This window comes from Puma concolor, chromosome D2 (assembly GCF_028749965.1).
Source record: "Puma concolor isolate L17-30 chromosome D2, mPumCon1.1.hap2, whole genome shotgun sequence".
Lineage (NCBI taxonomy): Eukaryota > Metazoa > Chordata > Mammalia > Carnivora > Felidae > Puma > Puma concolor.
The window spans coordinates 56358901-56384513 of record NC_141677.1 but is presented as its reverse complement, the minus strand read 5'-3'; the positions used below and the strand labels follow the sequence as shown (position 1 = coordinate 56384513).

General features: G+C 38.4%; 3 long non-coding RNA genes and 1 other non-coding gene across 5 annotated transcripts in view; 2 read left to right on the top strand and 2 right to left on the bottom strand.

Annotated features, from left to right (window-relative positions):
- LOC147576095 (uncharacterized) overlaps positions 1-11429 on the bottom strand; it is a 34343-nt gene extending 22914 nt beyond the window's left edge. Inside the window, exon 1 of the long non-coding RNA XR_015241759.1 lies at positions 7584-11429. This is a non-coding gene — a long non-coding RNA (uncharacterized LOC147576095). The remainder of the gene's footprint in view (positions 1-7583) is intronic.
- Positions 11430-13072: 1643 nt separating this feature from the next.
- LOC147576094 (uncharacterized) lies at positions 13073-15095 on the bottom strand. Its single transcript, XR_015241758.1, has 2 exons — positions 14935-15095; positions 13073-14789 (listed from the first exon to the last, which is right to left on the bottom strand). It is a non-coding gene; the product is annotated as an uncharacterized LOC147576094 (long non-coding RNA).
- On the top strand, positions 13594-13682 carry LOC112854908 (small nucleolar RNA SNORD88). Its single transcript, XR_003222988.1, has one exon. It is a non-coding gene; the product is annotated as a small nucleolar RNA SNORD88 (small nucleolar RNA).
- Positions 14679-18495, top strand: LOC147576093 (uncharacterized). 2 transcript variants are annotated; one of them, XR_015241756.1, is made up of 3 exons: positions 14679-14915; positions 15614-15657; positions 16728-18495. It is a non-coding gene; the product is annotated as an uncharacterized LOC147576093 (long non-coding RNA). The 2 variants fall into 2 exon arrangements; XR_015241757.1 differs by having other exon boundaries at positions 16409-18495.
- Positions 18496-25613: the final 7118 nt, after the last annotated feature.

Here is a 25613-nt window from a genome sequence, read left to right as displayed (position 1 = left end):
TGACAAAATGCTTTTACTTCCCTTGTATCTTTTCCTATATATACTATCTACAATACTGACAGGTTTCAGTTGCTATGACTGTGAAAAATTACCCCAGAATGTAATGTTAAAAAAAACACCAACTTCCATATATATGGATTTTGTTGTTCACAAATTCAGACAGGGCACAGAGGGGATGGCTTGTCTCTACTCTAGAATGTCTGGTGTCTCAGTTGGAAGACTCAAAGACTGGGCACTAGACTCATGTGATAATTAATTTACTCAGAAGTCTGGTGGTGGATGCTGGCTGGGAAGTGCATTCCCTTTCCATAGAGGCCTCTCCATACAACCTCTTTTTGTGAACTAGTTTGGACTTCTGTGCTGCATGGTGGCTGGTTTTGCCAAAGTCAACTTCCCATAAGAGAGAGCTAGGATGAAGCTCTATCCTTATGACACACCCTCAGAAGTCGTAAGTGACTGCTTATGTGTAACTGCATAAGTGTTACTTCTGTGCACTCTACTGGTCAGAACAGTCACAAACCTGCCCACCTTCAAAGGGAGGAGAAATAAATCATGATGAAGAATGACAAGTTTCTGAAAAGCATGTGGAACTGAAAGCATTACTTTCCTACGGATATTCCTATGTCCAGTTTTGGAAAACTCAATCTTGATAACAGTATTATTTAGAGCATATACATCAGACTAACATTAAGAAGTTCTTTACAAACAATACTTACTTAATAATAAATTTTACTAATTATATGTCCACCTTTTTTTCTTATATTTCACTCTTCTTTGCAGAAGTGCTCCTTTGACAGTTTGCTCAGAGAGGATCTGTAGGTGATAAATTCCTGAGTTGTTGAGATGTCTTAAAATATAATTTTCACCACTGAATTTGGAAGATTCTTTGGCTAAGTATAGAATTCTGGGTTTGAAATTCTTTTTCTTACCATTTTGAAGATATTGATTCATGGTTTTTTTTCTTCTTGATTTCACTATTGCTGATGAGAATCTGACCTCAATGATTCTCATTCCTTTTGTAGGTTATCTCTGATAACTTTTTGGATTGCCTCTTCTTCTCCAGGCTTTATTGAGGGGTAATTCACAAATCAAATTGTATAGAGTTAAGGTGTACACCATGATGTTTTGATATATGTACCCATTATGAGTTGTTGACCACAAAGAAGGTAATTGACATCTCTATTATAATCTCAAATAGTAGTTCCTTTTTTTTTTTTTTTTTGCGAGCACAGTTAAGATCTCCTCTCTTAGAATTGTTTTTTAATCCTTGATTTTCTAAAATTTCACTATAAATTGTCCAAACTTCACCATACTATGTTCAATATGTCTTATTTATTCTACTAGGAAGGCTCCTTTCAATCTAAGGATTCGTATCTTTTGTTATTTCTTTCCCTCTATTCCCTGTATTCTCTCCTCCTGAAATTCTTCATGGATGTTAATGTTTTTCAATTGATCTTTTGTTTCTCAATATTTAATTTAAACATTCCATCATCCCAGTATAGCCTAGAGTTTAAAATATGGACTCTGAAAACCAGACCCTGGATTCAAATCTTGGCTCTCCTATTTACCAGATGTGTTACTTTGGATGAGTTATAGTCCTTTTGTGCCATATGTCTCTCATCAGTACAATGGGAATAATCCTAGCACATTCCTGACAGGCTTATTATGAGAATTATATGAATTTTAGATCAGTAAATAGGTTAGAACAATGCTTTGAAGATAGTAAGCCATATATATATATATATATATATATATATATATATATATATATATATATATAGTAAGCTATTCTTCTTATCTTTCTTATTATCATTCCCTCCTGCTGCCCAATGGACCAACTTACTACCCCTGTCTTCAGCTATGTCTACTCTGTTGTTCAGCCCAGGTACTGAGCTTTTATTCTCAGCAATTATATTTTTCATTTCTAAAAATGTAAGTATTTTTTGAAAAACCCATTTGTTCTTGCTTTATGTATCAAATACCTTATTATCTAAGAATATTAATTTTATTTATTCGTTATTAGTTCTTTCACTGAGTGTGAGTTTTCTTATTTGGTTTTTCTTTCAGAGTTTACAATCCTTAAGTAACTCATGACAATTGACCGTGAACTCATCCTTGCAGTTGTGATTTCCTACTAGTCCTCAGTGCAGCCTTCTTGGTGGGAGAGATGAAAGCAAGTTGCTTAGGGTTATTGCCTGTGGTATACAATGGGCAGCAGGGTGAGGATGGGCTGCCAGTTTGGGTATCTGAGTTTCTTATGTTTGGTTGCTTCTCACTTCTACCCAGTAACATCAGACATATTGCTTCATCTCAAGACCAGCTTCTGGAGAGTAAACACTTATACTGTAGCACCTGGCTTTTCATTGTATTTTATTACTATATATTATTATATCTGTTCTCCATTCTGTACCAAGAGTCAAACATGGTAGTTGGAATATAGTAAATTCTCAGTAAGTTTTTACTAAATGCACAAATAAAGGAAAAACAGAAATTTAATTAAATTTTAAAACCTGCCATGGCTTGTTTTGAGACTTTAAGGCAAGTTACTTTAGCACACATTTATTACATGCCTCTACTAAGTATTTTATATACATTATCTAATTTAATAATATTCACCACAATTCAAGTAAGTGAACTATATTCATTAGGGTGTAAGTTCAGCTCCTGTTATAGAGATCTAAGATACTACAGTATATACTTGACAGCAATTTATTTCTCTCTTACATAACAACCTAGATTTAAGAAATCTAGGATTGGTATGGTGACTTACAGTGTCAGGTAACTAAACTCCTTCTGTCTCATTGCTCAGTCATTTCTAGTTTGCTACCCTTGGTTTATGCCCTAACGTGGTTCATCACTATATCTTGATTCTTATCAGTAAGGATGGGAGAGGGAGAAGGAAAGGGCACAACTTTTCCTCTTTTTTTCCCCCTTTTCAAGTTTTTATTTAAATTCTAGTTAGTTAACATATATGGTAAAATTGGTTTCAGGTTGCAATATGATGATTCATTACTTACATACAACACCCAGTGTTCCTCACAACAAGTGCCCTCCTCAATACCCATCACCCATTTATCCCATCCCCCCACCTATTTTCCTCCATCAACGCTCAATTTGTTCTCTGTCATTAAAAGTCTCTTATGGTTTGCTTCCCTTTTTTTTTTTTCCTTCCCCTATATTAATCTGTTTTGTTTCTTAAATTCCACATAGGAGTGAAATCATGTGTCTTTCTCTGACTTATTTCGCTTAGCATAATACACTCTAGCTCCGTCCATGTCGTTGCAAATGGCAAGATTTCATTCCTTGTAATGGCTGAGTAATATTGCATTGTATATATATACAACTCTTCTTTATCTATTCATCAGTCTATAGACATTTGGGCTCATTCCATAGTTTGGCTATTGTTGATAGCACTGCTATACGCATGTGCCCCTTTGAATCAGCATTTTTGTATCCTTTGTATAAATACCTAGTAGTGCAATTGCTGGGTCAGAGGGTTGTTCTGTTTTTAACTTTTTGAGAAACCTCCATACTGTTTTCCAGAGTGGCTGCACCAGTTTGCATTCCCACCAACAGTGTAAGTGTCCCCCTTTCTCTTCATCTTGCCAACATCTGTTTTTCCTGTGTTGTTAATTTTAGCCATTCAGACAGGTTTGAAGTGGGATCTCATTGTGGTTTTGATTTGTATTTGCCTGATGATGAGTGATGTTGAGCATCTTTTCATGTGTCTGTTAGCCATCTAGATGTCTTCTTTGGAAAAATGTCTGTTTATGTCTTTTGCCTATTTCTTAACTGGATTATTTATTTTTGGGGTGTTAAATTTGGTAAGTTTTTTATAGATTTTGGATACTAACCCCTTATTAGCTATGTCATTTGCAAATATCTTCTCTCATTCTGTAGGCTGATTTTTAGTTTTATTGATTATTTCCTTCACTGTGCAGAAGCTTTTTATCTTGATGAAGTCCCAATAACTCATTTTTGCTTTTGTTTCCCTTGCCTCCAGAATGTGTCTAGTAAGAAGTTGCTATAGCCATGGTCAAAGACATTGCTGCCTGTGTCCTCCTCTAGAATTTTGATGGTTTCCTGTCTCCCATTTAGGTCTTTCATCCATTTTCAATTTATTTCTGTGTGTGGTGTAAAAAAATGGTCTAGTTTCATTCTTCTGTATGTTGCTGTCCAGTTTTCCCAACACCATTTGTTGAAGAGACTGTCTTTTTTCCATTGGATATTCTTTCCTGCTTTGTCCAAGATTAGTTGACCATATAATTGTGGGTCCATTTCTGGGTTTTGTATTCTGTTCCATTGATCTATGTGTCTGTTTTTGTGCCAGTACCATACTGTCTTGACTTGAGATCTGCAGACATCTCTTATATTCATGTCTCATTGGCCAGACTAAGTCATGTGACCTAATTGCAATGGAGCCTGAATCTTTATTTTTGGCAGTCTTATGTCCTACTAAATTTGAGAGTTCTGTTACTGTAGAAGAAAGTAACAATTAACATTTGAAACCATTACTGTTTATATTTTAATGGAATCTAAGAATACAAAAAACATTTCCTTTTTTTTTTTTTTTTAATTTTTTTTTTCCAACGTTTATTTATTTTTGGGACAGAGAGAGACAGAGCATGAACGGGGGAGGGGCAGAGAGAGAGGGAGACACAGAATCGGAAGCAGGCTCCAGGCTCCGAGCCATCAGCCCAGAGCCCGACGCGGGGCTCGAACTCACAGACCGCGAGATCGTGACCTGGCTGAAGTCGGACGCTTAACCGACTGCGCCACCCAGGCGCCCCACAAAAAACATTTCCAATTAAATTGTGACAATACTTTCTTATCACTTAGAATTTTTATTGTGTATTTATTGAAGTAGAACTTTTTGATTCATTTAGACATGAATTGAATTATATGCCACTTTTGTCCATACATAAAAAAATATATAAAAGAGATATGTAAGCAAAAGAAATAATTTAAGATATTTAAATTTTTTCTTCATGTTCAGAGTCTAATTATTCTTAAATCGCTTAACTCAGAAGCATAAATATCTGAAGTTTTCTACACAGTGTTATCCTCTGTATCATAAAGAATGCTTGTAACATATAATTTTTGTAAAAAGTGCCTCATTATTGGGGCACCTGGTGGCTCAGTAAGTTAAGTGTCCAACTCTGGATTTCAGCTCAGGTCATAATCTCACGGTTTGTAAGATCTAACCCTGCACGGGGCTCTGCTCTGTCAATGTGGAGCCTGCCTGGGATTCTCTCTCCCTCTCTCTCTGCCTCTCCCCTCTTGTGCTCTCTCTCTGAAAATAAATACATTTAAAAAGTGCCTATTATTTCCAGTATTTTCTTACAAACAGCTGACACCCACCTGCAGATTTTGATGCTGGCTATGACTAAGAAAAGCTAGTAACTTAGTACTGATACTGGACATCTCTGGATCTAACTAAAAATTGGGGTCTTATGAATATAGAAGGGGAGAATGAGTATTAGGGGACAACTAACAGTCTTAGCAACATGGTTATCACTTCCATACTATAATTACGAGGTAAATGAAACCCAGAGAATGGACAAATTTGCCCACTGACACACAATTACTAAGTCATGGAGCCAGAATCAAGTCTAGGTGTGTCCAGCTTTACAAAACTACTCTGAAACACAAACCTGGAATTGATGAGGCTTTGAAGAAACTGGCATACTCATATACTGTTGGTGGGAGTGTAAATTACTATCATATTTTAGGGAATACAATTCAGTAGAAAAAGAATTGATGTGTTTCTGTTTAAATCCAATACTTCTGTGAATTGAGTCTATAGAAGTATCAATATAAACGTGCAAAAATACACATATAAGATCTACATTAGTGAGTCACTTGTTCAGACTTTAAATTAGACACGTACTGCAAATGAGGGTAGGGGGATGGTGGCAAGTAGGTTTGAATTTCAGAGCCAGCAGTGGTAATATTGTCGTTGGTGCAAGCCATAGCGTCTACAACCAGTAGTCACACTACCAACGTCCCCACTACACCAGTTCTGTGATGGGATTTTGAGACTTTGTCTTGTCAGACAGTCTCCAAGATAGGTTCTCTGAGCATCCCAGAGATTCTGTGGGTTGCCTAGTATATTTCAGTGAATTCTTTTTCTCCTTAAACTGTTACATTGGTTTCTACTGATTGTAACTAACAACTGTGATTGATAAACTGACCTCATTTGTTTTCCTCTAAAGTGCCAAATCCTTACTGCCTTAGGACATTTGCTCTGGTGCTCCCTCTGCCCTGATCTCACCCGGCTGGTTCCTGTGTATCACTCAGGATTTAGGCCAAATGTCATCCTTTAGAAACAGCTGAGATCCTCCGCAGAAAGAAGTGCTACATCCACACTTTTCATTCTTCATCAAATATCCACGTTTTCTTTTCTTCGCAGAACTTACTAGTAGGTGAAATTATTTAGTTCACATTTATTTGTTTACTTGCTTATCTTCTCCTCCACACCAAAAGAAACTGCAGAAATTACCTTACCTGGCAAAGAGGCACATAGTGTGGGCACAATAATATTTGCTGAATTAATAAATGATGAATGAATTTTACATCTTTGTCTTGTAATACTTATGAAATTGGGAATATCCTTTGAATATTCATCAATTATTTGGTTAAATAAATTGGGGCACACCATGCAATGGAATATTATGCACCTATTAAAAAGATGGGTTATGGGGTGCCTGGGTTGCTCAGTCAGTTGAGTATCTGACTTTGGTTCACATCATGATCTCACAATTTGTGGGTTTGAGCCCATATCGAGCTTTGTGCTGACAGCATGAAAGCTGCTTCAGATTCTCTTTCTCCCTCTTTCTGCCCCTCTCCTGCTCATGCTCTCTCTCAGGAGTGAGTCAACATTAAAAAAAATTTTTTTAAAGACGGGGTACATTTTATATATCTTAACATAGAAAGAATTCCACAACACTGCCAAGTAAAACAGTCACATGTAAATGAAAGTAAATATAAAGGGATATTTCATATGTGTAAGATGCCTAGAAATAATATGGGAAGATACTAAACAAATTGTTAAGAAAGAGAAGCCTCCGGGGTGCCTGGGTGGCTCAGTCAGTTGAGCAACTGACTTCGGCTCAGGTCATGATCTCACGGTTCGTGGGTTTGAGCTCCGCATCAGGCTCTGTGCTGACAGCTCAGAGCCTGGAGCCTGCTTCGGATTCTGTGTGTGTGTGTGTGTGTCTCTCTCTCTCTGCCCCTCCCCCACTTGTGCTCTGTCTCTCTCTCTCTCTCTCTCTCTCTCAAAAATAAATAAAATGTGAAAAAAAAATTTTTTTTAAAAGAAAGAGAAGCCGCCTACTTCTTGCCATATATATATATGGCAATAATCATGTATGCATTGAGTCTTTTGGTTTCAAACAAACAAACAAACAAACTGGTCTGAAAAAGATAGATTTATTAGAAAAATATGAAGGTCTGATATCCTTTGTAATGAAAGGAAAACTTGAACACACAACTACTGAAAGGACAGAAAGGATACTGGGTCTCAGAAACTCCCAGAAACAAAGACATAAAAATTGTCAGATCTCTTTCCATGGGTCTCTTACCCCAGCTTCTCTATGCATGTCAGCTTCACTCTGTCTCACTGCTATCCTTCTGCTTCCCAAGTCTCCAGAGGGGGATGGTGGCGACACACTAGAGAAATCTGCTCTCTTTAGCTTCATCGAAGACTTCTTAGAACCATCTGTAGAGCACTTTCCTGTAGTTTGTCCTAGGTGAAGGAGGAAGTAGTAATGGAGACAGTTTGTAAAAAAGCACATACATGACATTTAGACCGGGGCTCTGAATTCTCTCACTTCAACAGAATACATTTATAATAATGTAAATGATGTAAGATTCCAGCGTTGGACATACATGGTGAAAACTTTTACATTGTCATTAGGGTAACTGACTCTGTCTTCTAGAACACTCATGTCTTTATGTTCACATAATCTATAGGCAACAGCTTATCTTTAAGCATTGTTGAGAAGTCTCCCACAAACAATTTGGGAGCTGTATGTAACTCTGAATAGGGACTGGCAATAGTTGTAGTACTGCACCATTTCTCATAAACCTTGGTTGAATCTTAATCACAGTTATTTAGATCGTCAATATTTTTACAGAATATTTTTGCCCAGTCAGTCCCATAAAAATCCATAAGGTAATGTTTTAAAATTGTTAATATATTGGAGTAGACTACCTGCTGGTTTATTTTATTTCAGTCTTAACAGAATAAAGGATTATTGCCTCTTCAAAGCGACTCAAATGTCCATCAACTGATGAACGGATAAACAATAAGGGGTATAGCCATACAATGGAATATTATTTGGCCATGAAAAGACATGAAGTACTGATGAAGTACTAATATATGCTACAAATAGAATAACCTTGAAAACATTATACAAAGTCAAAGAAGCCAGGCACAAAGGACCACGTATTGTAGGATTCCATTGATATGAAAAGTCTAGAAGAGGTAAATCTGTAGAGACACAAAGTTGTTACTAGTTGCCTAGGTCTTGGGTGGGGGGGAAGAAATGGGAAATTCAAAGACAATAGCTAAATGGTGTGGGGTTTCTTTTCATGGCAATAAAAATGTTCTAAATTGATTTGGGTGCTAGATACATGATTCTGTGAAGATACTAAAAGCCAATTAATTGTACAGATTAAATGAGTGAATTTTATAGCATGTGAATTATATATCAATAAGGCTGTTTTTTAAAAATGTATCCATACAAAATATATAAAGAATTTATAAAACTCAACACCCAAAAAACAAACCATCCAATTAAAAAATGGGCAGAAGACATGAACTGACATTTCTCCAAAGAAGATATCCAGATGGTCAACAGACATATGAAAAGAGGTTCATCATCACTTATCATTAGGGAAATGCAAATCAAAACTACAATGGGATATCAGCTCATACCTGTCAGAATGGCTGAAATCAACAACACAAGAACCAACAGGTGTTGGCAAGAGTGTGGAGAAAAAGGAACACTCATGTGCTGTTGGTGGGAATGCAAACTGGTGCAGCCACTCTGGAAAACAGTATGGAGGCTCCCCAAAAAGTTAAACATAGAACTACCTTATGATCCAACAATCACCTTACTGCACTACTGGGTATTTACCCGAAGAATGTAAGAACACTAATTCAAAAGGATACATGCATCCCTATTTTTATAGTAGCATTATTTATAATAGCCAAAATATGGAAGCAGCCCAAGTGTCCACCAACTGATGAATGGAGAAGGAAGATAGATACACACACACACACACACACACACACACACACACACACACACACAGAGTGAAATATTACTCAGCCATAAAAAAGAATGAAATCTTGACATCTGCAATGACACGAATAGAGACAGAGTATAATGCTAAGCAAAATAAGTCAGTCAGAGAAAGACAAATACCATATGATTTTACTCACATGTGGAATTTAGGAAACAAAACAAAAATGATCATGCTTGAGAGGGATGGTGGCAGAAGAGAGAGGCAAACCAAGAAACAGACTCTTAACTAGAGAACAAACTGATGGTTACCAGAAGGAAGGTTGGTGAAGGGGTGGGTGAAAGGTGAAAGGGATTAAGAGTACACTTATTTTGATGAGCACTGAGTAATATATTGAATTTTTGAATCACTTTATTATACACCTGAAACTAATATAACACTGTATGTTACCTACCCTGGAATTGAAATTTAAAAATATAAAGAGTGCTTAAACAAAAAAACAAACAAAAAAAAACATGTATCCATAGACAATAGGTAAAATTGGCAGGGTTGTATTTCAATAAAATTTTATTTATAAAAACACATGACTGGCCCATGGGCCATAGTTTGTTGATCTCTGTTCTAGAGTAATAAAATCTCGTAACTTTTGGCTGGGTACTGACCCACTAGGAAAAAAAGTATTACTATTCCCAGCTTCTCTTGTAGAAGCTTGTGTACAATTTTTGGGAACTGTCCTTAAATGGAAGAGGTGTGCCGTTCTTTGTAGGTCTCCATCCTTCCTGTTCACTAGAATGACTGGAGCTCTTGCAGCCATCTTGGACCAGGAAATTACTTTGAAAAATGGAAGTCACACACAGTGGGGCAATAAGGTAGGAGGAGCCTGGAATCCTCACCCCATGAATCACCATACTAATCCCAAGATAATTTCACCAGATTTCTTGAAAGAAAAAAATAAACTTGTCATATTAAAAACATAACGACTTTTATTTTGGTGCTTTCTATTACTCTGTGCTCATGGCTGAACCTAGGTCCAACTACTAAAGCCTTGAAGAGTTAAAAACTAGCTCTGCTTCCTAAAATGATTTTAGGAATCCTTCCTAAAAAGGATTCCTCTGCTCTACAAGACAGGGGGAAAAAAAAAAAAAAAAAAGGCCCTGGAGGGGTTCAGCTTTACCTTGACATGATTAGAATAATGTGTGAAGAGCTCTAAAAAAGTGTTACAAACGAGCTCTAAATATAATATACTTACTTTTGTTCTTGCAAAGACACAGGGCTACAGTCACAATAGCCTATCTTCTCCATAAAGGTATGAGGCATGAAGCAGGCCTAATATTTTCATGACCCTCCCCCAAAGTATCTCTGTGTTATAGAGTCACACTGCTATATACTGAATGTTTGTTCTCTTAAAATTCATACGTTGATGCCCTAACCCCAAATGTTGCTGTATTTGGACATGAGGCCTCTGAAGACTTAAAGTTAAATAAGATAAGGGTGGGGCCCTGATCCTATAAATTAGTGTCTTTATAAAAAGAAACACCAAAAATACCTCCCATTCCCTCCCTTCTCACACAGGCACTGAGGAAAGGTCATGTGAGGACATAGCAAGAAGATGGCCATCGGCAAGCTAGGAAGGGAGTTCTCACCAAAAACTGAATTGCCCAGAACCTTGACCTTGGACTTCCAGCCCCTAGAACTGTGAGGAAATAGTTTTGTAGTATAAGCTGCCCCAGTCTGTGGTATTTTGTTATGGCAGCCTGAGCAGCGTATACACACTCCAAAGGGAAGGTGTAGAAAAGAAGGTTCTGATTCAGCATCATTTTCCAATTACCCTCTGACAATATCCACTTCAATACTGACATAATCATAAGCTGGCTTCTCATATTCGGGACCTGCCTGAAATTTCAACTTACCTCTTACTCTAATGGGTGATTTGGAGGGTTTTGGAGGTTCCGTGCTGGGATGCCTTCTGACTGCAACTCCTGTGACATGCAGAATGACCAACCATCCTGAGTTGCCTGGGACCGAGGGATTCCTGAGACTCAGGACTTTTGGTACTAAAGCATGGAGAGTTCCAGGCAAACTTAGACAAGTTGGCCATCCTAGATGGGCAATGCATTCTATTTCCCCCATTCTGCTCCTTCTATAGCCCCAGACTTTCTGATAATCCACACCACATAAACTCTCTCAGTTGGAGTCCCATTTCTCTTCTAGGAAGTCCTCTTGGGCAAGAGTCAAAAGAGCCCCAGGCCAGCTCTCTCATTCCCACATGTGGTACACATTTGGTGCACGAGAAACACTCAAACATCATTTGCCCTGACAAACTATGGGAGTGACAGCTGATCCCAACATAGCAACTCTTCTTTATTCCTCTGCCCAAACTTCTCACTGACCCATTTCTCCTACCTTAGGATTCTCAGATGTGAGTCAGGCACTACTGTACTTCTCAAAACCCAAGGGAGACATATCAAGTTCCCTAAGTAGTGCCTTTGGAGCCCCACTCGGTAGACTTGACGGGGAGTGAGGAAGCATAACAATGGCCCTCTCCAAAACTCCTCATGAAATCACCTCTTTTATAATATTCTAAGCCTTGAAATTGGTGACAATCTCCAATAATTGAAAAGCCAGTTTTTGGACTGTGGTTACCAAATACAGGGAGCAAAACTGACCAAGGGCCCCAGAGGCTACCCTCTGAAATCTTCTGCCACATTTGCACCAAAGAGCAAGCTTTCCATGGGCTGCTCCAGCCAGTGACTGAATGCAGCATAGATAATAAGGTAGACTCCTTCCTAGGAGGAGTCCTCTGATGGCAGTTTTAGCTTGAGCATTCCCAACAGCCTTGCCAAATCTTCCTTAGACTGTTCAGCAGCCTGAGACACTTCCACCAACCTCCTCCGACCTCCTTCACAGAGTTTCAGACTTGCACCAGTCTGATGGCTCTCTCAGCCTTCTCTCCTTCCTCTTTCACAACTGTTTCCTCTAACAAATTCTTGTGCACTTAATCTCATCTTAACTGTTTCTCCAAGGGCCCAGACTAACATAAAGATATTTCCTTTGAGAGGCGCCTGGGTGGCTCATTCAGTTAAGCATCTGACTTCGGCTCAGGTCATGATCACGTGGTTCGTGGGTTTGAGCCCTACATTGAGCTCTGTGCTGACAGCTCAGAGCCTGGGGCCTGCCTTGGATTCCGTGTCTCCCTCTCTCTCTCTCTGCCCTCCCCCACTCACACTCTGTCTCTTTCTCTCTCTCTCAAAAGTAAACATTAAAATTTGTTTTTAAAAGATACTTCCTTTGAAGACATGCATCTTGTCAGGACCTCACTTGATGTTTCATAGTTGTTGTATTACAATGCTGCAGGCAACACTCCCACTCCAGTATCGTTATGCTACTAATTACAGGATGAACGAATGATATGGTAAGAGGGAACCCGAGGGGAATCTATGGCATTTTACTTTTTTTGTTGTTCAGAACACTCTACGTTTTGTCAAAATATATGTCTAATTTGTAGGAGTATAATGCTGAAATTTTGGTAAGAATTATCATAGTGGGTGCTCAATGTGTGAGTGGGAACATTGTATATGCAAATCTATTTGAGTGGGCAACAGGTCTTATGCCAAGACTTAGATAAAAAGGTTGTTACATGCTAACTTGGAACTACAAAGCAACCTCAACCCCAATATCCCCCAATATCAGCATTTTCCTTTATTCCCCTACATTTTATATTTTCTTCCTCCCCAATCCCTTCTCATTCTTCTATGTTTTCACTGTATTTCTGTGGCACTCCTTGAGAGGTCACTAAAAAGCAACAGTGGGAAGCAGAATGCAGAAATAGAGAATGAAACCTTTATTTTGCACAGTCTAAACCTGATAAATAGCTTAAAGGTGTACCCCAAAGAAAGCAGAATAAAAATAGCTTTTTATACTTGTTCTCCAGAATTTCAAGTGCCCCAAATTCTTCTCTTTCTTTTAGAAGAAAAACTTTGATTGTAGGATATTTTTATACAAAGGTGTGTGAAAAACATCAATACCAAAACTGTGTTTTGATAACATCCTGACAAAAACCAATGCTTTTCCTAACAGAATTCCTGTAGTTTGTGTCAAGGACTGTCATTGGTCAAAATCTGGCAATATGCCTTTACCTTCATTATCGCAAGCAATTAAAAACGATTTGCTGCGGTCAATTTGTTTATTTCCCTATATTAAAAAGATATTGTAGCAGATACAAAAAATAAAAAGAAAAGAAAAGAATCAAGTGGCCACTCTTCAAATATTATCATTCTTAATTCTGATGTATTTGTTTAGTGCTTTTTTCTATACATAATTTATTTTTACAAAAATATTGCCTCGCTCCCATGATATCCAGCACTGGGCTCTGTCCTTCCCTGAGGACACGGTGCCCCTGGGACCTTTGACACCCAGGGGTCTCAGAGTTCCCATTCTAAGGAGGTGTTGGGGTGTGTGTGGCTATTTCCCCACCTGGTGGCCTCTCTGTAAAAGAAAAAGAAAAAGAAAACAAAACACAGCAAAAAGAAAAAAAGACCTCACTGGCTATTCACACTTCAGTATTTGAAAACTGGTTATAGTTAATGTTGACATAAGATCAAAGTACTGGTTCTCAGTCATATTCTAAAGAAATGGAAACCAAGAGAAACAACTGATTTGGTGGAAAACCCAAAATAATAGCTGCCAGTCCTTTATCAAGACCGACTGGACGATGATGACAGGCCTCGAATGGTCTGAACAGTCTTGACTTTACAAGTGCCCGACAGGAGTTAAAATGTTTCCCAGCTCCAACAGTCAGTGCCCAATCCCCACAGTTAACCTGCGGTCGAGGTCAGCAAGAACCCTGCATGTGCAGACTCAAGGGGTAGGAGACCAAGTGAGATCCCAGGGCACTGGGTTAGTTTAGGTGACCCCGGCACACAGTTCGGTCTGTGTCCACCGCAAAGACCACGGTGGCTTGGCACCATTCCATGGGCAAATGTTGCTGAGCTGAAGGTGAACGCCCCTTCCGAAGCTACCTGCCAGGATGCAAGCACCAGAGATTGGGATTTTGCGAAACGTAGGCATTACGGAGATTTAAAAGACAGGCTCCGCAGCCAAACTGAGGGGGTCAGACCAGCTCCAATACAAGCTGAATGACCTTAGACAATTCACTTGCCCTCTGCGACCCTTAATGTCTCCATAATGGAAAGGATAAAATTTCTTCCTCCTGGGCCTGTTGGGAAGAAAGGATTTAAATGGCACGGCAATGCTGATGTCGAGCACAACACATGACAACATAAAACTGGATACAAGAACTCGGTAGTGAATAAGACCCAACCTTTCCTGTCACCGTCTCTACCGCACCCGCTTCCGGAGCCCCTTCACCTCAGCCGAACGCGAATCCCTCCGCGCTCCCGTCACTTCCGGGAGACTTTGGTCGGGGCTCCTCGACATACCCGGATGCAACTAACATGGCTGCCATCATTGAGGGGCCGCAGTGGAGTTCGAGTCAAGAGCTGCCCAGAAAGCGCTCAGAGCTGGGGCTTTAAGGAGGCCTGTCAAAGGACAAAAGATGAGATTACTAGGCGGCAGGGTACACCAAAAGACCTAAAAAATGTGCCTCCGCGCTTCCTGTTAACTTGCCGCCAAGTGTTTCTAAATGAGCCGCCCCTCTTGGCAGGGTGGGGCCTCGTTTCTTACCTAGGCTTTCCGTGTGTGCCGAGTTTTGGTTTCTGTCTCTCCGCGTAGTCCTGGAGTTGGGCGGGCACTGCGGGGGCTAGCCCGGGAGGAAGGGGCGGGCCGGAGGCGAGGACGGAGAGAGGCGGGGCACGCTAGGAAAATTGGGGGCGGCAGAGGCTTGGGGCGCCCCACTAAGTGCCCTCGAGCTGCCGTGCCCGTTGGAGTCTTGCTCCTGGTCTTTTTGCCCGACATGCACCTTGCCGTGGGGCTTTACATTTGGCCATCGGGCTGTTCCCTGCCGACCCAACCATACTCAGCTTTAGACTTTGACCCTCGAATAATATCCGGGATGTGATTGGTCTTTAAAAATCCCAAACATAAGCAAACTAATAATATCAGTTTTAAATTTCAGAATTAATAGGGAAACTTCACATGTTGAATATTGGGTTATTTTTCTTTTAAGGTTTAAAGTTGGATAACATATTAGAGCTTGTGAGATTTCTTAACAAAAGCATTCTTACACTAACGGGTACAAGAAAATAAAATAATATTTAAAATATTCAGAAAATTGTTGCACTTTGCTACTGCGTAGTTGTCATGATGAAACACAAAGACACCGGAATTGTACCTCGTGATAAGACTTTAATTGCGAGAGGCTTCTGCAAATACAATAATTCTAAATATAGATATATTCGTTTAGGTTAGTTCTCTCCAGTTTTGTCTCCGGGTGAAACCAGAACAAATGTGAGTTGATTGGTTAACATTTCCTAGTAATTAAAATTACTTTTTAACTGCTTAACTGTATATCTGTTGCATTCAGAATCTCAGTTGAAACTATGTAATGAACTCACGATGTGAAATGTACATACAGAATGTAATAAACTCATGATGTGAAATATACATATAGAATGTTATTTTTATAACAAAAATATAGAAACTAATACGTAAGGCGGGTTGACTATATAACACGGTGTGTTATAATTTAGATTTTCACTTAAACTCCCCAAATTAGAAGAGCTGACCAGAAAGACTTAAAAAAGAAATGTAGATATTTAACCATTCTCTAAACATGCTATTGTTTGAACAGAATACAAATGGCATTAGAAAGCACCTGGGATTTATTTTTACAATTATATACTATATGCAAGGCACTGAGTTGATAATGAATGGGAAAGTGCTTTACAACATATAAAGGAATATATTGATCATGAACAGTACTCTCACTCTTCTGACCAAATCATGTCCTCCTAGGGTAGGTACATTTTAACCTCCAAAACTTGTGGTTCTTGTACAAGTATTAATATATATGGTTGTAATAATATTTTATAGAAAGCAAAAATAAATGAACTGTTTATGCATTTTGAATATTCTTTCCTTGTTTATATATATGTTGTTTCAGGTTGTGTTTATAAATGCATTCATATACATCAGAGTCCTTAGTAACTTGATAATCATAGTTGGTGTCAATTCTTATTTTTTGTATGGTTTTTTGCAGGTAAGTCTACTGGGTTCTTGGCATAGTACCATATAGACCTGGACAAAGCGTTGTTAAGGTGGAAATTTTTATTAATCAGCTCAAATATTTGACCAGTCTATTTATTTTCAGTATTTTAGTTAAATAACTAGATGTGGGCTTGGTATAGTGAGCAATATTTGTAGGATAATTGGTCACTTTAAATTTCCTACCAAATGTGAAGTTTGATCTCAGATAGTTTTTGGCACTTACCGTATGCCAAACTCTGTTAAGTCCTGTACGTACATTATCTTACTTAGTACAATGTCATGAATTAGGTCTGTTAAACTGTTTTTTACAGATGGAGAAACTGAGTCAGAGGATAAAGTTCCTTGCCCATGGTCCTAAAACTGGAACCATATTCTAGAGCCTTCCTCTGCATATATCTGAAGACTTTGGTAGAAGAATAAGAATAGAACTCAGAATCTGGACTCATACTACCTACCCTGCTTTGTAAATTAGTGCAAGTCATTTAACCTGTCTGAATGTCATTTTCCTCTCCTATAAGAAACGAACACTTTCAACTATTGTATTTAATTGAATCTTGCATCATCAAGAATCCTTAAGAATGCCTTCACCCTTGTCTCCCATATTGTCTTCCAAGCTTCTGACACCTGTTCCTTGAGTTTTGACACGCATGTGCAGGCAGTGACAGCTCTCCCTTGAGCACGGCCTGGGCTGACCACGTTGTAAGATGTGGCTGTTTTCGCAGCATCAAAATGTAAAATAAGGTGCTTCTTGGAATTGGTAATATATACATAGTAGATGATCTCTGAGCTCCTTTCAACCCCAATTCTGTGACATCTCTGACAATCTAATACTTTACTGCTGGTTTATGTATTTTTTAATGTGAATGCTCCAAGGTAAAACAAGCTTCTTGGTAATGGAAAAGTGGGAACCATTCTTGTCTGTTTCATTTCTAAATCTTCACTTCCCAGAACAATGCCTGGCAGGTAGTAAATGCTCAGTAAATATTTGCTGAACAAATTAAGCAAATCTTCACATTATAAATACAGCTTTTTAAAAAATTGTGTTTGACCTGAATTTGACATAATATAGAGTGGTATTAACAGTGAAAAAATACTTTGCTAACATTTTTTGCATTCAGGAAAATACTCTTATAAATAACAGTGGTCATTGTTTCCAAACATCTTTTCTGTGCGTTGTTATTGGTTGTCATCAAGTGTGTGGTACATTTTGTTCCTTGAAGAGGTATAGTAAAAATTGAAATGCTGGCATATAGACTTTTAAACAAGGAATCAAACTGGTTTTTGTTTTTGTTTTTTAGTTAGCAAAAGTATAGGAACATTGGTTAATATATAGAGATTTTTATTTTAACAAAGTTGGGAAAATGTTATTTGATATCTTCATTAAGTTTTGATGAGTATTCTGGAGGTGATTAACCATACCATCCTTCTAAATACACAAATAGTATTTAATGTGTCTGAGTTACAAATGCTAAAAATAAACTATAATTGAAAGACATTTTGAAACTGTGTGAACAGGCAGAAAAGTGTTCAAGTTTTGAGGTGCTAAGTGTAAGATAATGTAACTAAAGAGATTATCGCAACTATATTTATAGTATGTCTGATGACGGCTGTACTTTCAGTTAGAACCACGAAGGAGACACAGGAATTTTTATAGAGTTGTAGACAATTCTTGGGAGATAATCAGCTAAGTGTTCTGCTGTGGCCAGAACAACCAACAACAATGTGAAATATCATCAGAAAAGGATTTGGGAAAATCCACCAAAAATATCATACCCTGATAAAACACAATGGTCTATCTAAAATGAGACATAGACAGTTATTTTATATTCATGATGGATAGATCTAGAATGTTCAAAACCTCTAATTCTATAGCTATAATGACTATAGCTACAGTTTTCCTCACATAATTCTGGAAAGTCTACATGCTTGCATACCCAACTTTTAAAGACCAAATACTTGGTAGTCGAATTTACATAGCTACTAAAATCTCTGCCACTAAAATGAAACCCTATATCACATTATATTATTACTGAATGGACATTAACCACTACCTTCTCTGAATTTCCACCATCGGTTTGCTTTTCTCAGGGCATCTTTTCATAGAAAATGCAGTTTTTACTCATTTATGAATTACAGCCTGTGCAGTAATGAGGAGGGAATAGTGTTCACTTAATTCATTGCAAAGGCTGTATAAATGTATATTTTCCTGAATCCCCAAACTCAAAGGAGAATAAGGCCAAGGGCTCACAGGACATTATGAGTTCAAATAAAATAATTAATTTTATGAGGTTTTTATAGAAATTTATGTATATTGATTAAATATTCCTGTACATTTTGAAGAACTGAAGGACGACTGATATTTATCACTAAATTTGGAGCAAATACGTTCTTTGAATTCAAACTCTAAAGGATTTTTTAAAGTACCTAATGGTAATGCTTTGTACCACCTCAAAATAATGTTTTTGTTTAAAATTTCTATTATTTTCCCATCTTTGAAACAAAATCTTTTTGCTTCCCTGTAAATAAATCCTAGTAAGCCGCTTATCCCTTTCCTGGGCTGCCAACTAGGCTGACCTGCCAATTATGACTTCATGTGACTTCATCTAGAATAAAATCCTAGGATACATTTATTTTGTTTTGTATATTTTCTCCACATGTTTAGGAATTTATGTCAAATATATATGATTTAGAAAGTTTGACATTTGTATAAAATCTTAGTGAATCAAAATAATAAAATCAGGCACGGGACACTTGAAAGTAACCCAGAAACAAAATTTTAAAACCTTCTCAGGTTGGGCGCCTGGGTGGCTCAGTTGGTTGAGCATCCCACCTTGACTTCAGCTCAGGTCATGGTCTCGTGGTTCATGGGATCTAGCCCTGCACTGTCAGTGTAGAGCCTGCTTGGGATCTGCCCCTCCCCTGTTTGCACATGCACTCTCCCCCTCTCTCTTTCTCAAAATAAATAAAATAAAAAATAAATAAGTAAAATATTCTCAGGTTATTTACCTATAGCAAAAGTGGATTTATAAACGTCACATTTAACCTGTACAGCAAGTAAATTCCTTAAAAGTTTTTAGAAAAGGAATACAAATAAAATGTTGCTAATTCATTATCGGTTTTAGTTTGGTATATTGAAGGTAAAGAATTTTACAAGTTCACCACCTTATTTTTTAGATCCTGATTTTTTTCCCTTTGAGGTCTCAACCATGACTTCTAATATAGGGTGCTCAGAAATGTTATCGTGCAAGTTGATGAAGAAATATTACATCTCCTTTCTAATATTTATTAGAAAATCTTTTTTTTTTTTTTAAAGTAATCTCTACACCTGTTGCAAAGCTTGAACTCACCACCCTGAGACCAAGACTCAAGTGCTCCACCAACTGAGCCAGCCAGGTGCACCAGAAAATCATTCTTCATAATCAAAAGCTTAAGGCTTGATGACCCATTTTAATAGAAAATTCTTTTTAGGCTCTGCCTCCCAATTTGGTGACCGTGAGAAGTCTCTCGTTTCACAAATGACATTTATGAATGCCTGCCCAGGGCTGAGAGACAGACATGAAAAGATCACTGTATTTTGCAACAACCCTGGAAGTATCTATATGAGAGTGACATTTAAACATGTAAGTGCAATGAAGGATGATCTGTACTGTGAGGAGAGTATGTACAGGGTAGAGAGAGACACGGGTGATCCTTCCTGAGGTCTAGAGCATACTAAGAGGGAGGAGAGTGGCTTCATAGAACTGTGATACCTTGGATAGCCAGGTTCCTTTGAGGAAGCACGCTAAACATTTGGGGGGCTGTGTTCCTCAACAGAGACAGTGTTAGGATAGGACAGTTTATCACTGGACTAGACTCTCCTAAGCAATGTTAAATATTTAGCATTCTTGGCTCTATCGTCCTTTCCCACCAACTAGCCTCAGTCGGCATCACAAGGGGCAGTTGGCTTCCTCACTCCTGGGCTCTGATCTTTATGCATGTTCAACACAGTCCGACTGCACCACTTTCGGGCCCTTTTCTGTCCATGTGTTTCATCCTTATTCATTTCCTTTCATTCTCCTAAGACTTTGGTACCTGACTTGCAGTTTCTCTCCCTTCCCCAAGTCCCACCTTTATGCCAGGTTACATAAAATTCCATGTGGATAACCCAGCCAATATCCTGACCTCTTGATTGCTTGACCTCCTCAAATTCAATGTCCTTACCTTTTCTATAAAGCTACCCACTCCCTGGACCTTGTCATCACTTATGTCAACGTCACCCTTAAAAGTTTAAAATAGGGGAACCTGGGTGGCTCCGTTGGTTGAGCATCTGACTCTTGATTTTGGCTCAGGTCATGATCTCACAGTTCCTGGAATCAAACCCCATGTCAAGCTCTGCACCAATAGCACAGAACCTGCTTGGGATTCTATCTCCCTCTTTCTCTGGCCCTTCCCTGATTGTGCTTTCTCTCTCTCTCTCTCTCTCAAAATAAACATTTAAAAAAACCCTTAGACTCTTCTATTTCTCTCTCTCTCCCTCTTTCTCTGCCATTTCCCCATTCATGCGTGCTCTCTCTCTCTCAAAATAAACATTAAAAAAAAAAAAAACTTAAACTCTTCTACTTTCTGCTAATTTCCTCTAACAGAATGATTTCAACTTCAAGAACTTCAGGCCCTTGACCGTGCTACTCTATCAGTTTCTTCTGCTTTTCACTTCCATCATTTCAACCATGGCACTCTTGCAATCTTGTCTTTCTGTTAAACCTACTCAGCAAAACCCAGCCATAGGTCAGAGATGATAATAGCTAACATATGCTGTGTGCTTCTTGTATTCCAGACAATTCTCCAAGTTTACCAGGATTGTCTCCTGTAATCTGCATAGCAGCCCTACGAGACAGGCATTATTATCACTTCCATTTTGCTGATGAGGAAACTAAAGCAGTTTCTATCCTCTAAGTAGTGTCTTTAGAATATGAACCCAAGCAGTTTGCTCCTAGGAACCATGCTCTTCACGATCACTTTAGACTTCCTTCCAAACCATCTCCTCTGCTTCCGTGTTTGGACTGCTGAACTGTTTTAGGGACAGAGTGGGTTTGGCTAGATGGAGAGTGTAGAAAGTACTCGTCTTAGCCCTTGGTTCAGTACCTACCCTCATGGTAAGTTTCAAGCCAAGGCAGGAAGCATAGAGGGAAGTAACAATGATGAGGTATCTAATGCCACCGGCTACTTCTGGATGTCTGTAGCCAAAGGGAGAGGAACACTACAGAGAGAATGTGCATCAGTCTGGGGGTTGGACATGACATATCAATTCTGCTTGATGACCAGGTAACTACTGAACTTGAGAGACTGAACTTGGCTTTGTCTGCAATGGAGTAGACAGGAGAGAGTCCTCCATCTGTTTTGGGGACAATCACTCTCACCAGTTTTTCCTCTGGGATTTCTTTCTCAAGATGTCCCTCTTTTTGTCATGGATTTGTTGACCCTGACATTATCAAGTGACAGGATAAAGCTCTTGAGAGCTGATTGCTCCAGTTGATGGGCCTACCAATGTGGCCCTCTCGTAGTTATTTTCGGGCTTTGGTTTTGACAGTGATTTTTAGCTCCCAGTACAAAAAAACCTTTCCTGTTGCCATTCTTAGGTACTTAAAAGGCAAACTTTTATATTCTATGTATTTAAAATAATACCAATGACTTCTTACCTTTAATATCGAAGCCACCATACTTTCTGTATGTAATACAGAAATGATATCTTCACAGTTCTGAACCTGAATTTGAGTTACTCAGTCTCAAGAGAGAAGCCTCTAGAGAAGGCTCACTAGCTTCTAGTGAGTAGGGATTCTTCTCAGAAACCGCTTTCTGCTTAAAAGACTTCCTAGAGAAAAAGCACCCATCAGAGAACACTAGCAGCACAACAAATACAGGTTCATGATTTTGCCTGGCAATTCTTCCCCGTTTCCCTTTCTCCACAGGAGCTATTTTAAATTTCTGCTCCCCTAAGACCTTCCCCTTGTATCCACCCACCCCTGTACCCCTTCATTCTCAGCAGATTATTTTACCTCTCATTATCTCAGAGAAAATAGAACCCATAAGATGCAATCTTTCTCAAATTAGTACCACCAAACCTTCTAACTTGCTTCATTGGTACCCAGTCTTTTTCTTTCCTCCTTTCACAATGGAAAAGATGACCCTCTTCTGATACAAAGCTCTGGATCCCTCCCCAGTCCCGTTTCTTCGGACCTTTGTTCCTTTACTTATCTTTGGCTCTTTCCCATTGGCATTTAGGTATTTCCAAGCCTTTTCTACCTTAAAAAACTAAAACCTTCCTACAGCAACTCATCATTCTCCGTGGTCTATGAAAGAGTTGTCTCTATCCACAGTTCCTTACTTTGTAGTCCTATTCTCCAACCAACTGCAATATTTTACCCCAAAGGAAGCTATCAGTTTTAAAGGTCTCCAGCTGCCACTCCATTTCTAAATCCACTGAGCCCTTTTCAGACCTCATCTGCCTTGACTATTCTTCAACAGATGGCAGTTTAACCACTGCCTTTTCATAAAATCTTTTTTTCCTTGGCTTCTCTGCCACTACTCTTTTCCTTGAATCAGATAACTTACTTCTGTAGCCATTCCTTCTCAGTGTCTTTAAGGGCATCTCATTCATTCATTTTCTCATTCCTTACTCATATATTTATTAAGTATCTGTTGCATGCCAGGCACTGTACTAGATGCTAGAGACAGAATCTGACATAAAACCCAGAGTCTTTCTCCGGAAGAATGTACTCCCAAAACATGCACTCAAAATTTAGCATATGTTTTCAAGGGTTTCACAATTGCTAAATCTTGTTTATCACTCCAGATTAAGAGACCTTGCCTTGGAACTTCCAATCTATCTTAGTAGAATCTTTTACAAGAACATTTAAAAAAGGGGGGGTGGGGTGGGGAAGGGGGGCACAGAAAGTGAAAATGAAGGCAGCTTTTCCCACAAGAGAGATTTTGTAGCCATTGTATACTTCCTCTGAGATGTTAAGATTAAACCAGTTCTTCAACCTAACATTTGTGAACAAGGCACTATTTCCCGACCCACCAACCCCCACTCCTTTATGCCTTGATTGGTGTCACAAGAATAAAATTCAGGAAAGCAACTTAACACGGCCATTAAAAGGAGAAAATGAAGAGATAGAGCTGGTATCATTATTTTGAAATTAGATTGAATAGGATTCTAGCTTCTACTAGGGTTCAAATGCTGAGTAGGATGTCAGCTTCAGAAAAAGGGACAAGCAGGAGGCTGAGTAATTCCTCACTTGATGAAACTATTTCTAGGGACAAGAGAAGGAAATGGTCCTGGTGTTGATATCTTGTGGTCACAAGTAATAGGACATTTGCATTCTGGCAGTATCTTTTTATGCTATCCATAGTCTACCACCAGCCTCCAAAAGGGATGGGTGCTAAGAAGGTCCAGGTCTTTCTTCTCATTACATGTTTTTAAAGGACAAATCTTTTAGCCAAAGAATCCATATTGAGTTCCTTTGATCACTGAAAACAACCAGGGAAAACAAACAAACAAATGATAAGACTCATGTTTCTTCTGAGACTATTGTGTATGAGAGAAAATGTTTGCCAAAATCATTTTTTCATCCAACAAATATGTTGAGCCTCCACTGCTGTGCCCAACCTTGGGCATGTAATGGTGAGTAAAAGCAGATAAAACCCCTGCTCATAAAGCTTACAGTTTAGTGTAACACCACCAGTTACCAGACAACCACAGAGAAATATAAAAATGCAAATTTAACAGGTAGTAGGAAGAAGTATGAGGTTCTATGAGAGTCTAGAACAAGAGAATTTGACTGTACTAAGGCAGTCTTAAAATAGTGCTCAGGCTGAAGACTGACTGAATGTTGTGTACGTGTACAAGGAAGGAAAGTATTCCCCAGATAAAAGGGCTAGAATGTGCAAGAATCTATGATAGGAAAGAACAGTCAGGAAAGAGGTATGAGAAGAAAGTTTGGGTGGCTGTACAGGGGAGAGAATGAGGAGATGAGGCTTGAGGTCGGACTTGAGTTTTCAGAGGATCCCCTTGTTTGAGCTTGAAGAAAGGACAAGCGTTGAGTGGAGCGGAGGTGAGAGGTCCAGTCATTCAGGTGTGAGATAATGGTAGCTCAGGCCAGAGTGGTGGTGATGGAAACATAAGGGAAGAAGTTGGTTGTACACGGTATTCGTCTTAGATATGAATACTGGGTTAGATTGGATATAAATTTTGCTGATAGTTTAGCAGAAACTAAATTTTGATTATTCCTTTTGGCAGTGAAATAAGAATTACTGGTTAAAAAAAAGTATATATATATATATATATATATATATATATATAGTATACTATATACTATATGTGTGTATATATATATATATATACACTGTATACTATATATACTGTATATATATATATATACACTGTATACTATATATACTGTATATATATATATACACACTGTATACTATATATACTGTATATATATATATATATATATATATATATATATATATATATATACACATAGACACACATACATGCTTTTAAAAAGTTATGGAGGACCACACTGGGACATAGAAGATTAGGCCCTCCTTGAAGCTTATTATATACACAGAATATGAACAACTAAAGTCTCAAGTTTGAGAAAATTGAGTCGTGGACCTTTGAGACAGCCTCCAGATTGAAAAGTACCTCTATAATTTTAAGAGTAAAACTAATTTTTATAACCAAGTTTGAGATTATTTAGCTTGTTTGGATGGCCTAATGGAGCATTCTTTTGCCAATATTCTAAGTGATTTTTTTTACCCCATCCCTTCTGTAACTGTACTCATCTCTAATTTAATGCATTTAATTTAAATGCAAATTTAGACATGATTCCTAAAAGATGAATACCTGTGGTAAAATTGCAGGAAAATTCCCCAGCACATTTCCTGTGATAGTGAAGGTTTGCTGCATTTGTCACTTGAGGGCAATCAGCAAGCTCTGAATTAACAGGGACACTTACTATGCCTACACATCTGAGCTTGTAAGATGTACAGTTGCTTCATCTTAAGTGGCTTAAGACATTCATAGATTACAGCACCACATTGGTAGGTATAATTAGCTAAAATTTTATTTTTGTTTCCAAAATATGGTTCAGTAGCATTCATAACCTTCACAGCACCAGCAACTGTAGGAGTAGGAGCCATGACTATAACAC